Genomic DNA, 16,444 nt, shown 5'->3' with positions numbered 1-16,444 from the left:
CACTGCACTCCAGCCTGGACAACAAAGCCAGACCCTGTCAAAAAAGAAAGAAAGAAGGAAGGAAGGAAGGAAGAAGGAAAGAAAGATCAATCTGTTACCTTGGGTTTCTGGAAATCTAAGGACAATAAAGGAAATTATCTTTGCTTTTAGGCCTGGAGAACTATTTTGTGTGTGTGTGTGCAATGATAAGATATAAATTGGAATTACAAGCTTTAAAAAAAATCTGCCTTCATTAATTTGTATTTAATTGATTTCTGTGTTCTCTTGCATGTATGGGCTCATTCTATGGTGATAGAAAGCTAATTAAAAAGGAAACCAGCATCTTCAAGTTCTTACACCCAATTAGTTAACACATTTCTTCCATACTAGGAATTTCCTACTCTCTCCTAGAGACTGTGTCAAAAGTCTTTACAACTTGTAATGATTCCAAAGGTCCCTGTCTGTGTGTTATTTAGGAGGCCGTATATGAAAGTTTTGCTTTTTGAGCTGGGCTTTCCATTTCTAACTTAGCCTCAAAGTTATTTTTCCTACATTCCTGTGACCCTCAACTTAGGAGACCTCTCTCTGAGTCCCTGACTACATAGTCAGTATTTGTAGACAAACCCGGAAGTAATAACAAAAGGTCAACATGACATTACAAACCATTCGTATCCTGAGCATACCTGGAAAAATCTGATAACCTTTTCCTTTCTATGCTGTGAACGTGAATCAGATGTGTGTTCTGTTGAAAGGTCCTTCACTCAATTTCCTCACAGCCCTGGGATGAAGCGTTTTTCAAAAATCTTTCCTTAAACTAGTTTACTTTTCTGTATCACAAGTAGTTTTCTTCTGCTAGGGAAATGAGAGACGACATGATTTGAGACAATGATTCTGTTTCACAAAACTCAGTCACAGAAAAGCATCATATGGAAAAGGCCCAGTAGACTGTCCCCAAGAGAACTTATTCTCAGCTACCCAAGCTATTTAAAATGATTGAACAATCCAAGGGGTCAACATTCAGATCTAAGATAAAAATCTGTGGTCATATTTCCCATCTAAAAAAAAATTTTTTTTTAAATGAGCTGAGAGGAGAAATTCTAAAAACACTCTAAGGAAATAAGAGGCAATTAGTACTTTTCAATTTTATAATTACTGAGATAATTCAGAGGTGGCCAGATACCAAAATTGGTATGTAGAAAGTTAATAGTTTTCCTATATTTTATACAAATAACTAATTTAGAAGTCATGAAAAAGATACTATCCACAATAGTATATATAAGAATAAATGCGTAAAACCTATATTTTAAAAGTTCAGACCTGAACCATGTAAGAAGACTAGAAAAATGTAAAGACATACCTGAAATCAAGGGTTCTAGCTCCTTGAATGTATCTATATATTTAATGCAACCCTAATAAAGACTTTCTTAAAAACGAAAATGCTAATTCTAAAGTTCATCCTGAAAAATAAAACTTAACAAAGAATCAAACAATTCTGAAAAAGCATAAGAATTGGATAGGTGGCAGAGAAGTAATCATTACCAAATTTAAATACTTACTATAGAGCTATAGGAGTTTTCTGGCCGGGCGAGGTGCTCACACCTGTAATCCTAGTACTTTGGGAGATAGAGGCAGGTGAATCACCTGAGATCACGAGTTCAAGACCAGCCTGGCCAACATGATGAAACCTTATCTCTACTAAAAATACAAAAATTAGCCAGGCATGGTGGCATGTGCCTATAATCTCAGCTACTCAGAAGGCTGAGGCAGGAGAACTGCTAGAACCCAGGAGGCAGAGGTTGCAGTGAGTGGAGATCACGCCACTGCACTCCAGCCTGGGCAACAGAGCCAGACTCTGTCTCAAAAAGAAAAAAAAAAAAAGAGCTATAGGAGTTTTCTATTGGTCATGAATAGACAAATCTATTTTACAAAATCACCCTGAGACACGCCTAGTAGATGCTATTATCATGTACTAAATTGCATTTCAAATCAAAATAGATTGTTTTTCACTTACAGTAAATGTACTGAGACAACTGGCTAGCTATTCAGAAAGAATACATTAAGCTGACTACTCTCTCACTCCTACAACAAAAAAAGTTGAAGGTAGGTCAAAGACTTAAGTATAAAGCAATGAAAACCATAAGAAGAAGAGTTGGGGTGAAAAGGCATGAAGAAATTTTCTCTTATAATTTGGCATGGGGAAGACTCAAGACAGACCTCATACCTAAAATCTATAAATAGAAATGTTGTTAAGTTTGGTTATATAAAAACACAAATTTCCCCTGCAGAAAAGACACCAGAGACAAAGAGAAAAGCTAAATTGGGAAAAGTATCAAACCCCTCAGACAGGCTGAGAGCTCATTTCTTTAATAAGGAACCCAGGCATCAACGAAAAACAAAATACAATCCAGTAAAACAAAGGCAGAGAGCATGTCCTAAAGTCCACAGCAAAACAAACAAGTTACTTAAAATTAGGGCAAGACATTCAGCTTTGCTTCTAGTTCTTAAGAGTGCAAATTTAAATGACATGTCCTTTCCCCATGCATCAGATTCCAGTGGTGAAATCGTTCATTGTGGAAACGGACATTTGGTGCTGTCTCTTAGAGCTAAGTCCCCATTGCCCTCTACCACAGCATAAAATGTGTGTCCTTTTACCTAGTAATTCTACTATCAATTTATCTTGTAGAAAGACATTGGCTCAATAAACTGCATCACAAATGACATGTAAAGTACAGGGTAAGAATGTTGGCTCAGATTACTCGGGCTCAAGCTCTGCTTGGTTATTTTCTTTGCGACCTGGGGCAGATAATTTAATCCTCTGTGGTTTCTCGTTTATAAAATCACAATAATGGTATCTCCCTTCTAAAGCTATCACCACGATTGAGAGAGTTAATGGATGTATAAAGTGCTCAGAACCATGCCCGTCACGTAGGTTTGTGAATTAACTATTATATTTATCATCATTAAAGCTATAGAACTGTTTCTAATCCAGAAGTCTAGGAAAGCCTTCCTTGACAGGAGAATAATGAAACCAATTACAGTACTTCCACACAATGGAATTCTGGGCGGGCATTTTTAAAAAGAAAGTTGATTTGTAGGTACCGACATGAAAAGAGCTCATGATGTACCGCCAGAGAGAGAGAAAGAAAACAATATTTGGACAGTGTGTACATTATCTTCTCAGTTGCAATGAATTATCTGTGCATTTATGTTTCTGAAAAGATCACCCTCATAGAAAAAGAGGGGCGAGCTTGGGTGCAGTGGCTCACGCCCATAATCCCAGTATTTTGGGAGGCTGAGGTAGGTGCAGTGCTTGAGCCCAGGAGTTCAAGACGAGTCTGGGGAACACGGTGAGGCCCTGACTGTACAAAAAGTACAAAACTTAGCCTGATGTGGTGGTGTCTGCCTGTAGTCCCAGCTACTTGAGAGTTGGAGGTGGGAGGTCACTTGAGGTCTAGGCTGTGGTGAGCTGTAATTGCCCTACTGCACTCCAGCCGGGGCAACAGAGCAAGACCCTGTCTCAGAAAGAAAATATAAAACAAGAAGAAGACAGATGGAAGAGGAGACATCATAACTGGATTCCTTGAAAGTCTTGGCTACTCCTTCATTCATTCAAAAGCTATTGGAGGGCCTGGCTATAAATGTGGTGTTTTTCCAGGTGCTGTGGTTGTAGCAGGGAAAAGCCTGCCCTCATGAAACTGCATTATCATGGGGAGTTTGACAACAAGCCTGAGAAATACCTAGATTATAAGGTATTATGGAACAATAAAAACCTCAACAACAAGAGCAGGGAAAGAGAATTGGGGGTACAGCAGGGGGATTATTATTTTTTTTTTTTTTTGAGACAGAGTCAGGCTGTGTTGCCCAGGCTGGAGTGCAGTGGCACCACTTCGGCTCACTGCAACCTCCACCTCTTGGGTTCAAACAAGTCTCATACCTCAGCCTCCAAAGTAGCTTGGATTACAGGTGCCCACCACCTTGCCCGGCTAATTTTTGTATTTTTAGTAGAGACAGGGTTTTGCCATGTTGGCCAGGCTGGTCTTGAACTCCTGGTCTCAAGTGATCCACCTGCCTCAGCCTCCTAAAGTGCTAGGATTATAGGCATGAGCCACCGTGCCTGGCTGGGGGATGAATTTTAATTAGGGGGGTTTAGAATAGTCTCACTGAGAAGGTAACATTTGCTTTGTATTATTTCCTCTGAAATACACATGCTTAAAAAAAAATGAAAGACAAAATGAATTGCTCCATTTTAGAAAAGTACTACAGCTCCATTTTAGAAACGTTTTACCAACTTGGTTGGTAGCGTTTCACGTGAGTGCTCCTAAGCATGCACCTCAGCTTTGTTTCTGCAAGCGTGACTCTCCTACTACCAAAATTACATTTGACACACAGCCTCTTCCAAGTCCTCATGTTGTGTAAAATGCTTCTCAGCCACCGTGTAATCTGGCCAGACAGCAGCTCTGGGGGTGGAAACCTTTTTCATCATTTTTCTAGTTGATAAGAAACCAGAGCAAAGGTGGAAACTGTCACAGGGCCAGATGGGCTCTGAAAGTGTGTCTTTCAATATTTATTCCAAGTAGCTGAGAAGGAAGAATGGTCTGAGATCCTGACCTATAGCATGCTGATAACTTCTCAGACACTCACCAGTACCTGAATACTCAGGCCACTGTCTTACAATAGCCATGGCCCAAGGTGGTTGGGAAGGGCCTTATTATACCTATTTATGTATTTATTTTGGGACAGAGTCTCACTTTGTTGTTCAGGCTGGAATGCAGTGGCGTTATCACAGTTCACTGCAGCCCCAACCTCCCAGTCTCAGCTCACTGCAGCCTTGACTTCGCAGGCGTAAATGATCCTCCCACCTCAGCCTTCCAAGTATTTGAGGCCACAGGTGTGCACCACCACACTTAGCTAATTTTTAAGTTTTTTGTAGAGATGGGGTCTCCCTAAGTTGCCCAGGCTGGCATTGAACTCCTGGGCTCAAATAATGCACCTGCCTCAGACTCCTAAATTTCTGGGGTTACAGGCATGAGCCATGGCACCCAGCAGGGAAGTTCCTTCTTACCATCTCCGCAGAGATGTGGTGTACAGAGCAGGGAAACAGCATTACCAAAGGGAGCCCTATTGAAACACCAGGTGGTGGCTAAGTAGTAGTTTCCACATCATGGAAAGATTCGATTCGATCGCTTAAATAATTTTTTAAAGGTAAGTGATAATAACCTCTCATATCTCTCTTCCAAGCCCAATTGCTAGACTGCATCTGAGAGCCCCAATGCATAAGACAGCTGGCAGAGAAAGGGTAAGAGTCTAGGCTTGAGACAGATGTCTGGAACCACAGGCAAGCCATACCATAAATAAATCATTGGGGCATTCGAAGCACATCCACTGGTGAAATCTTTGCTGCTGAATTGTACAGCAAAAGCTGCCGGAGCCAGAGCTCAGAAGGGTTATGAGAGGTGGAGTAGAATTAGTCCTTTCCTCGGGTTTGGGTCCCAGTGAGGCTTCCTGTGACTCAGCGGACATCTGTGTGTCAACAGGCCTCCCTATGCTGTGAGCACTTCTGCACGGAGTGACCATCTGAACCTGTGGATTCCACTACACCTAGCGAGGCACCTGAGACACTGTGGGAAGCTGCTGTTACCAAGCCACCTTTGCCTTTTGCTCATCGTCGGCAAGATTTGAGAGAAAGGTAATTAGCGAGAGTCTGCTGAAGGAAAATGTGCAGTGTTCAATCCCACAAGGAACAGAACGTGCTCCTATGCACAGGGTGGGACAGGGTCAGCGAAATCTTCCTCAGCCGAGCCACAGCCAGGGGCTTCATGCCACGAGCAGAGCAATGCTAAGCAGCCCAACCTGAGTGAGGTCAAGTTTCCCTCATCATGAGTGCATTTGGGTATTCACGCACCTACTATGTGCTAGGCAGTGTGTTTAGTGCAGAAAAGCATGCTCAGAGCTTCTGGTCCAGTAGAGGATAAAGCCAGTTCCCCAGGTAGTCAGGATGCTTTTGAGAGTGTTACTCTATGGTACGTACCCCAGCTTTGGTAGCACTTGGTGAGCTGAAGAAGTGTGTGTGTGGAAGAGAGACATTTATCCTCAGTACTTTTAACTTATCTATACATTTCTTTTTTTTTTTTTTGAGACAGAGTCTCACTCTGTCACCCAGCCTGGAGTGCAGTGGCATGATCTCAGCTCACTGCAATCTCCACCTCCCAGGCTCAAATGATCCTCCTGCCTCAGCCTCCTGAATAGCTGGGATTACAACAAGTGTGCATTGTCACATCTGGCTAATTTTTGTATTTTTAGTAGAGGGGGATTTCACCATGTTGGCCAGGCTGGTCTCGAACTCCAACCCCAAGTGATCCACCTGCCTCAGCCTCCCAAAGTGCTGGGATTATAGATGTGAGCTATGGTACTCAGCCTATACGTATACTCTCAGTAAAGAAAACAAAGATTGTGAAACTGCATGTTCAGCTCTGTGCCATGTGCTGAGGGACAAACACTTGGCAGATACAGTTCCTGCTATCTGGGTATTTATGAGTCTACCAGATCTTAGAAACTCTTACAGAATGCTTTAGTGTGTGCAGTGAGCTCGTGAGTTTGAAGGAGGAAGGCGGCAGTGCAGACTGGAGCACATTTAGATGGCTGTATGGAACATTAGGGCCTCGAAGATGTGTGATCCTCGATACCCTGGCTTTATTGCCAAATTGTCTCTTTTCCAGGGGCACAGATAATGGTCTGGCACAGACATGATGGCCCATCCCTATAATCTCAGCACTTTTGGAGGCTGAGGCTGGAGGATCGTTTGAGGTCAGGAGTTCGAGACTAGCCTGGGAAACATAGTGGGGCCCCATCTTTACAAAAAATAAAAAATTTAGCTGGGCATGCCTGTTGTCCCACCTACTCAGGACAATGAGGTGAGTGGATTGCTTGAGCTTGGGAGGTCGAGGTTGTAGTGAGCCATGATCCTGCTACTGCACTCCAGCCTGGGTGTGCAGAGTGGCAAAGACTCCGTCTTAAAAAAAAAAAAAAGGATGACAATTATACCAATGATGTCTAGTAAGACCTCAACTATGATTCCAGCCAGTGGCCCTGCCACCAACCATCTTTCTCAACTGTTGTCTGTGTCTCTCTATCTACTTTCTTCATGGAGAGACCAATCATCGCATTAGATGGGATGGAGTCAAGTGGAAGGAGAGAAGGGGAATGCCCAGGTGTGCTAGAGGCAGTAAAGTGGGACAAATGGGATATTTAGGGGAGGGAAATGGTGAAGAGGGATTTCTGCTGGAGGTGGAGGGTCTATCTTTAGTTAAAAGGGGAAAAAGAAAGAAAAAAGTCTCCAAGGATGAATGAGATGGTATGTGGGGTCCAGTGCTGAGACTGCCCCACTGGAGTCATTTCCTTCACACACTCCATCAAGCCTGGGTAGGGCCGGGCCTTGGCCAGTTGAACTGAGCAGCATTTATCAGAAGAACTTATGTTAAGTCAAATACCAAGGGCCTCTGAAGTGGGTTTATTCAGATAGTGTAGGATAGTTGAGTCACCCACAGGGTGTGACCCCAGAAATGACAAATCTCACAGGAGCTCAGGTTGATAGAATCAACCTTGATTCACCACTGGGCTTTAAGCAAGTCACAGTCCAAATCCCGACCCTGGGACAACTTTTGTCAGTAACAGCCCCAAAGGGTATCCCAGGCCTGCTGCTGACCAAGTGAATTATGAGAGCAAGAGGAAGCAGTATCAGAAGTCTGCTGCATCTGATAACGGGGTCTGTAGAAAGATAGGCCGGACAAAGTGCTCGGACCCTGTCACCTGTGCCAGGGTGAGGTGAGGTTGGGAAAGAGGCCTTCCTGCCTCGGTTCTCTGAAGACTCAGCCCTTGCACTGCTGTCCCAACCAGGGGTCAACAGGTTCAGAGCACAGACCATGAGCTTTATTGCCAATGGTATCATTTCCAGGGACAAACCTTCAAGGCCACGCCCCTCCAGGTATCACAGCAACAGTTCCTCACTACGTGTGTGGCCCTGGGGCAGTTACTTAAAGCCACTGAGCATCAGTTCCCACCACTGCACACAGAAGCAGCAGGTGCAAAATGCTACTTAAAGGGATGCTGTGTGTAGAACTGCCGGTATTCTGTCAGGCACATGGGAAGTCCTCAATCAAGTCTAGTTCCCTTTTCCTCAGTTTTCACATCCCTGCCAATATCAGATTCTATTATGAGACATCCCAAAAGAGAAGAGATGATCACGGTCTTGTGTGATTACTGCCCCTCCACTTCTGGGCAAAGGTCTTAACAAGCTGTCATTTTTATTTTTCTTTCTTTCTTTTTTTTTTTTTTTTCGAGATGGAGTTTTACTCTTGTTGCCCAGGCTGGAGTGCAGTGGCACGATCTCAGCTCACTGCAACCTCTGCCTCCCAGGTTCAAGTGATTCTCATGCCTCAGCCTCTCCAGTAGCTGGGATTACAGGGGGCTGTCACCACGCCCAGTGAATTTCTGTATTTTTAGTAGAGATGCAGTTTCACCATGTTGGCAAGGCTGGTTTCAGTCTCCTGACCTCAGGTGATCTGCCTGTCTCAGCCTCCCCAAGTGCTGGGATTACAGGCGTGAGCCACTGCTCTTGGCCAACAAGCCCTCATTTCTATTTAAACAGAATGCTTCTAGTTGTAGGAGCCATGGCCTGTCTCTGACCTTGTTGTCCCCCAGCCCCCACATCCTCAACTTCAGCCACTCACAATCTCACAACTCTTAGAATAGAATGACCCATGAAGACTGGGTAATCTACCAGCTCCCCTAAAGAAAGCTGATATATTATAACCTGAGCACAGCAGTGCATGGGCTGTCTGACCTTCTAAACACCAAATCTCATATATTTATTCAAACAGTGAGTTGAGAATCTAGGAAGGGTCAGGGCCCTGTGCCAGGGGGAAGAGCTGGTGAGAGAGTTCCTTTCTGACCTCAGGATGTGTGGACATACAGGGGAGAAACAGACCCAGATACATTTCCAGCAGAACGTGATAAGCAATGGTGGCTGCACTCGCGGCTGCTGGGGTTGCCTCACTCTTGCCAAGTGCTGCCAGGCACAAGAGTCAGCTCTGGCTGCACTCCACCTGAGGGTCTGCTCATCCACTGAGGAGAGATGGACAGGAGCAGACACTGTATTTCTGGCTTCTAAGAAGCTGGCAAATCCTGTAGGCCAGGTGCGCTGGCTCATACCTGTAATCCCAGCACTTTGGGAGGCCCAGGCAGGCAGATCACTTGAGGTCAGGAGTTCTAGACCAGATCACCTTGGCCAACATGGTGAAACTCTGTCTCTACTAAAAATACAAAAATCAGTCGGGCGGGGTGGCGCATGCCTGTAATCCCAGCTACTTGGGAGGCTAAGGCAGGAGAATCACTTGAACCAGGAAGGCGAAGGTTGCAGTGAGTTGCGATCTCGCCACTACACTTCAGCCTGGGAGCCTGGGTTACAGAGCAAGACTTCTTCTCCAAAAAAAAAAAAAGAGTACCTACTATTTGCAGGATCTTCCCTCTTTCCATTAATTCCTCTCTCCTTCCTCCACCTCCAGTCTCCTTGCAGTATCTGTGGTCTCACTGTATGTGGGACGCTTAGGTATGTAATGACACACAGATATTGTTGTGGGTGTCTTTGCCCTCAAGAAATTATAATATAGCCTGGGAGAGACTATTTTAGGCCAGGATCTAGCCAAATGCTTGGCTGAACCATTCTATTTGGTCTGGATTAAAAGGTGGGTTTTTTTGTGTGGTTTTTGAGACGGAGTTTTGCTCTGTCACCTAGGCTGGAGTGTGGTGGTGCGATCTCGGCTCGCTGCAACCTCCACCTCCCAGGTTCAAGCAATTCACCTGCCTGAGCCTCCTGAGTAGCTGGGACTACAGGCCTGTACCGCCACGCTGGCTAAGTTTTATATTTTTAGTAGAGATGGGATTTCACCACGTTGGCCAGATGGTCTTTATCTTTTGACTTCGTGGTCTGCATGGCTGGGCTTCCCAAAGTGCTGGGATTACAGGTCTGAGCCACCGAGGCTGGCCATGTGGTTTTTTAAAAAAATAATTAAATTTGAATGCATTTACCTGGGGTATGCCTACTCTGAATTTTTCTAAATTAACATCTTATCACACACCATCTACTTTACTTCCCTATATTACCTGCCTGTTCTATAAGCATTTCCACTTATACTTCTTGTTTTATTTAGGTTTTCGTTCCTTTTATTATGCCAAATACACAAGAGCTGCCCACAAAATTTACACCATGTCTCTTTCAAGACATGTCCTGTGTGTACCTTGAATACTGATCAATCAGAGGGGACCACCACAGTGTGACTCCATATCAGAATATGGAGGGAGAAATAAACAAAACAATTACTCCAGCTGGGTGTGGTGGTTCACACCTGTAATCCCAGCACTTTGGGAGGTAGAGGCCAGCAGATCACAAGATCAAGGGATCTAAACCATCCTGGCCACCATGGTGAAACCCCATCTCTATTAACAATATAAAAATTAGCTGGGCATGGTGGCGCGTGCCTGTAATCCCAGCTACTCAGGTTGCTGAGGCAGGAGAATCACTTGAACCTGGAGGCAGAGGTTGCAGTGAGCCAAGATCACGCCACTACACTCCAGCCTGAGTGACAGAGTGAGACTCCGTATTAAAAAAAAATAAAAAAACCAAAAAAGCAAAACCCAATTACTCCCTTGATTTTTTTTTTAAGCTAATTTTTAATTGTTGTTTGTTGTTTTTGAGACAAAGTCTCACTCTGTTGCCCAGGCTGGAGTGCAGTGGCATGATCTCAGCTCACTGCAACCTCTGCCTCCCAGGTTCAAGCAACTCTCCTGCCTCAGCTTCCTGAGTTCCTGGGATTACAGGCATGCACTACCACGCCTGGCTAATTTTTGTATTTTTAATAGAGACGGGTACCACATTGGCCAGGATGGTCTCTAACTCCTGACTTTAGGTGATCCACCTGCCTTGGCCTCCTAGAGTGCTGAGATTACAGGCATGAGCCACTGCGGCCTGCCTTAATGTCATTTTTTAAGATCCTGCCTCTGATATAGAATACCAATCCCCTGCACATTGAAGCTGTAGATTCAATTCTACCTTTCAGACCACCAAAAAATGGTCAATATCTCAGAAGGCACCAAGCCCCAGCAGTAAAGTCCCATTCTAGTACTGACTCCCTGAGGGTCTTTGAAGTTTACCTTAGGACCCTCAGGGAGGGGGCACTGGGAAGGAAGTACTTAGGAATTAAGCAGCACCTGAGGCTTAACCAGTGGCCCTACTCCCTAAAATACATCCAGCTCATTCACCTGTCTCTCCCACCCCATCGGTTTCATTCATCAGTCTTGTCCAATATAAAAATTGAGGGCAAACCCCCAGCCCATCTCAGGGGAGCTCAGACCCATAAAAAGAGGTCTCTGTTGTAGTTCACCTCCCTCAAGAGAGGCAGGAGAAGTGTGGCCCATGCGTGCCCCATATCCCTCCTTCCCATTGCCCCTCCTGACACGGGGTCTGAAGGCAAGCCGGAGACCAGCAGGGAGAGAGCATGGTGTGCCCATGGAACACAGCCAGCCCTTGATTCTAAATTACTTCACAGAGGTCGGGGGTCAGGATGCCCCCAAGACCTCCTTGCTGAATAACACCCCCGGATGGTTCCCTTACCCTGGGAGGGGGCCGCATCTCTCAGTGCTTCTAGAGAACGGGGGCTTCCTGGCTCCGGGTTCTTCCTGGCACACGACTCCCCGCCCTTCTTCCCTCACTCCCAGTTCCTCCAGAGACAGGGTGGCTTCGGAGCGTCCATGAAGGCAGAAGGGCGGTCCAGAGCGTCCCCAGTTCTGCCCTGCTCTGAGCTGTCCCGATCAGGCCATGTCAGGCTTTCTAACGTGCTCGGGGACTTCACTTCCTGGTTTGCTTTTTTTTTTTTTTTTTTTCCCACAACTGAAAGTGGAAGTGTTCTGAGCAGAAGGGGAGAAGCCGCCAAAGCTACCCGAGCTCAGTGTCAAAGCCTTTTACCCCAGCCCCTAAGGGCCGATCGGAGAGCCAGCTTCATTCACACAATTCACCCCATCCTCCTGTGGCCAACCACCTTTCAACTAAGACGAAAGAAAAAACAAACTGAAATGACTGAGAGGCCTCCCAGATCAGCAGCATCACAGAGTCAGAGGCGACGCTGTTCCCTGCTGGACTGATTCGGAGGACAGGCATGTCTGGCTAGAGGGCACCTCAGCCCTCAGATCCACCCAAAGACCTTCTACCCCTCTTTCCAGCCCCCAGAGCTGCCTGACTCCATCCCTGAAGCAGTTCTGACAAAGCCAAGAACACAAACAAGCCAGTCAGTAACGACAGGACAGTGAGCCGATGGATTGGCACGATTCCTTTCCCTCTGACACATTCACTCTTCAAAACTTAACTTAAAAATCGATTCTGCCACCTGGGTCACCCCCAGTGTTACCAGGACCTGTGTTAGTCTCATTTGATCTGCCTAAGGCTGTGGCCACAGAGGGGCCTTGGAGCTGCCATTCTCAGATCAGGAAACAGAAGTAATAAATTTTCCCACCCCTTCCCCACCTCACAGATTCCTCAGAATTAAGTGGCACTTTCCCCAGCCTCAATCCCTCACCGGAGCTCACAGGAAGTTTAGCCTGAGCCTGGCTCCTTCCTGGAGCTAGATTAGGGTTTGTTCTTTCTACAGAGCAGGTCTTAAAAGCCTTCAGCTAAGGAAGCCAGGGTGAGCCTTGCCACAATCTCGGAGAATACAGAGTTGAGCCCTTGGCCAAGGGGGAGCCACCTTAGAACATGGGGGAAAGATGGACTGGAAGACACAGGGGAGTCTGCGGTGTTCCATCCTTTGGCCCATCTCATGGCGGGATGAGCACTTGGCTTTTGCTTAGTTTCAGGAGCTCAGCTCCCCAAGAGGCAATTTCCTCCAGAGGAGAGCAGAGGATGGCAGAGTGGGTGTCGCATCTCAGCCACACTCACGTCCCTGGGCCATTCACTGGGCGCTATTTACCTTCAGGGCTCAGGGTTAGGAGAAGATGAGGCTTTATTTTTTTTAACTGGTCTCTTCCAGTAAAAATGCTCAAGTTCAGGAAGGTTGGGTCATTCTAAAGGTCCATCAGAGTTGTATTCCTATCAATCCTCTGTGTACATGAATGACACCCTCAGGATTTCGGGGGGTAACTGGAAGTTGTGGCAACCCACAAGAATTCTGCATTGTTGAGCAGGCTGTGGAAACTGACCGATCAAGACTCAGATTCTAGCCACACCACTTCCAAGCTATGTAGCTTAGGCCATGCTGTTTGATAGCCTGGAGATGCACTATGCATCTGTGAAATGGGAATGACACCACCTGCCTCAGAGGATGAGCTACGCCAATGAAGTAGCAAACATCATCTACCCAGAACAGCCCCCAGCACCTAACTGAGTATCTGCTGATTCCCTTCCCCTTCTCTCTTCCAAATGGAACTCTCTGCCCTCAGCAGCTGATGGATGGTCCTTGGAACTACACCAAGACAGAGATTTCTTAATGGAAGATGAAGGAGACTCACATCCTGGCTTTGTGTGCTTTAGTACACTTAGTGAAATCGGTGTTCCCTTCCAATTCCATCCCCAGCTCCTATGTCTCCACTCCCTTTCTGAATGATTTTTTTTTTCTTTGCCTCCCACACAAGTCAGCTGAGATTATTATTCAACTAAATGTAATTTCATCTTCTAAAAGAGCCTTAGGCTGAGCATAACACATCTCACCTTCTTTCCCAATACCACCCCATCCCCACTATCTCACAGATACATTCAATATAGAGCAGGTAGTATGATCACAGCTTACCTTGGAAGAAAGCTCTTACTTCCTGGGTCCAGGAAGTGCTCCCCTCGCAGCTGACTGTATTAGTTCAGCAGCATTCAGGCACTTCTACTCTTTCTGCAACTCCTGGGACTGGGACACACCTGAAGCTACTGAGTACTGTCCTGAGAGTGGCCAACACGTTCCCCTGGAACCTTTGAACCTGTCGCAATAGAAGTTCAAAGGTAGACGTTACCTGTTCAAACACTCGTAGTAACCTCTGACAGTGAGAAATGCAGTGTTCAACAAAAGATTAAAACAAGAGATTGTTATGCAATGGGCTTAAGAGGAAAAAAAAAAATAGACAGCCCTCAGCTCAGAAAGTGAATGCTTAACAAGAGAAACCTTTGATAAAGCTCTGCCTCAGGGGAAGGGGAAGGGGCAGGGGCAGACAGGGCTTTGCATCTTCCATTGGGACACAATCCTTGAGATTGTGATAAGAAGAGAAAGGTCTAGATCACTAGAGGAAAAAGGGCTCCTTGGGGTCAGAGTGAGAGAAAAATGAGAAGCCACTTCAATTGGCTCAAGTTAGAACCTCAAGATTCAGACTAAGCAGAGGTGTGCGTTTGGGAATCAGCTGTCTTCTAGAAGGGACCACTGTCCCCTTCAGAATTGGAACATCTCCAAGAGAACCAAATAAGCCAAATCAGTCTACAGTGTAGAGTCTAGGCTGAGACACTAGTCTAGGAGGGTTGTATTCAAGATTCAGGATCCTGAACACAGTCTGCAGCACACACGGTCTAGCAAGGCACTCGAACAAGAAGCATTGCTACTGCATCGCAGCTCAGCCAAATTCTACTCTCTGTTTCCAGTTTTTTTTTTTTTTTTTTTTTGGAGATGGAGTCTTACTCTGTCACCCAGGCTGGAGTGCAGTAGTGGAATCTCAGCTCACCTCAACCTCTGCTTTCCGGGTTCAAGCAATTCTCCTGCCGCAGCCTCCCGAGTAGCTGGGATTATAGGCATACGTCATGATGCCTGGCTAATTTTTTAAAAAAAATTTTTTTTAGCAGAGACAGGGTATTGTCATGTTGGCCAGACTGGTTTCGAACTCCTGACTTCAAGTGATCTGCCTGCTTCGGACTTCCAAAGTGCTGGGATTATGGACGTGAGCCACTGTACCCGGCCTCTCTTTCCATTTTGAAGTTCTCTAGTCACCATTCTCGATTCCAAGATCATTAGGACTGCAAGGTATCATTACTAAACAAAAACAATGGGTAGAAATGAAAGAAGCCCTGAGACTGTGTGTGACCTCTATTGTATAGGGGAGGCCAAGGAGGCCTTTTCAGGTGCAAGAAGGTTCCTGGAATCATACAATCACTTGGTCAAGACAGCACCAGACTCAAAGTCATGAGAAATCCCTGCAGTGCCTTGGCCCTTATGCTGTCCCATTGATCTGTGTATGTTTAGCTACCAGCAGACCTTAGATCCTTGAAAGCTTTCTGTGCATCCAGCTTGCAGAAATTCAGGGAAATGCTGCATTAGGTTTCTTCTTCCAGTATTTGGTCAGGTGGCCAATATAAAAATCAGAAGCTAATACCACTTCCTGTTGATTCTTGTGTGGAGGAGAGACTAGCATATTAACAGAAATCTTCTTAGGTCAGAGTCTCATGGGCATTAACTTTTTTTTTTTGAGACAGTCTCACTCTGTTGCATAGGCTGGAGTGCAGTGGTTTGATCTCGGCTCGCTGCAACCTCTGCTTCCCAGGTTTAAGCGATTTTCCTTCCTTAATCTTATAGCAAGGACTACAGGCGTGTGTCACCATGCCCGGCTAATTTTTGCATTGTAGTAGACGTGGGGTTTCACCATGTTGGCCAGGCTAGTTTTGAACTTCTGACCTCAAGTGATCCACCCACCTTAGCCTCCCAAAGTGCTGGAGTTACAGGTGTGAGCCATTGCACCTGGCCTTTTTATTTATTTATTTTTTATGACAGGGTCTCACTCTTGTCACTCAGGCTGGAGTGCAGTGGCAACATCATGGCTCACTGCAGCCTTGACTTCTTGGGCTCAGGTAATCCTCCTACCTCAGCCTCCTGAGCAGCTGGGACTAGGGGTCAGTGCCACCACATCATTTAGTTGACAGTCTTCTCTCTAGCCACCCACCTTTGCTGAGTCACAGTGGCCTGGATTCTTCAACACACAGAATATTTCTTTTTCCGAGACAGGGTCTTGCTCTGTCACCCAGGCTAGATTAGAGTGCAGTGGCACGATCTCAGCTCACTGCAACTTTCACCTTCAGGGCTCAATAATTTTTAAAGTTTTAGTAGAGATGGGTTTTGCCATGTTGCCCAGGCTGGTCTCTAGCTCTTGGGCTCAAGTCATCCACGCACCACGGCCTCTCAAAATGCTAGGATTACAGGCATGGGCCTTTGCACCCAATTTGTTTTATTAACTCTTTTTTTTTTTGAGAGATGCAGTTTTGTTCTGTCCCCCAAGCTGGAGTGCAGTGGTGTGATCTCGGCTCACTACAACCTCCAACAGCTGGGTTCAAGTGATTCTCCTGCCTCAGCCTCCTGAGTAGCTGGGACTACAGGAGTGTGCCACCATGCCTGGCTAAGTTTTGTATTTTTTTAGTAGTGATAGGATTTCACTATATGATGGCCAGGCATGGTGGCACATGGTC

At 45.8% G+C, this 16,444-nt stretch overlaps 1 protein-coding gene across 4 annotated transcripts in view; it reads right to left on the bottom strand.

Annotated features, from left to right (window-relative positions):
* Window positions 1-13,968, bottom strand: part of ACSL5 (acyl-CoA synthetase long chain family member 5) — a 52,245-nt gene extending 38,277 nt beyond the window's left edge. The window contains exons 1-2 of one of the 4 annotated variants that reach the window (XM_074382879.1): window positions 13,809-13,968; window positions 663-831 (exon numbers count right to left, since the gene is read on the bottom strand). The gene's annotated coding sequence lies outside the window, so the exon portion shown is untranslated. Of the gene's footprint in view, window positions 1-662; window positions 832-11,644; window positions 11,901-13,808 lie in introns of those variants that run through there. The other 3 variants (XM_074382880.1, XM_039464999.2, XM_010332947.3) reach the window with 3 other exon arrangements.
* Window positions 13,969-16,444: the final 2,476 nt, after the last annotated feature.

The sequence above is a fragment of the Saimiri boliviensis genome, chromosome 12, assembly GCF_048565385.1.
Source record: "Saimiri boliviensis isolate mSaiBol1 chromosome 12, mSaiBol1.pri, whole genome shotgun sequence".
NCBI classification, from domain to species: domain Eukaryota; kingdom Metazoa; phylum Chordata; class Mammalia; order Primates; family Cebidae; genus Saimiri; species Saimiri boliviensis.
The sequence above is the reverse complement of the archived record's forward strand: the minus strand, read 5'-3'. Positions and strand labels throughout refer to the sequence as shown.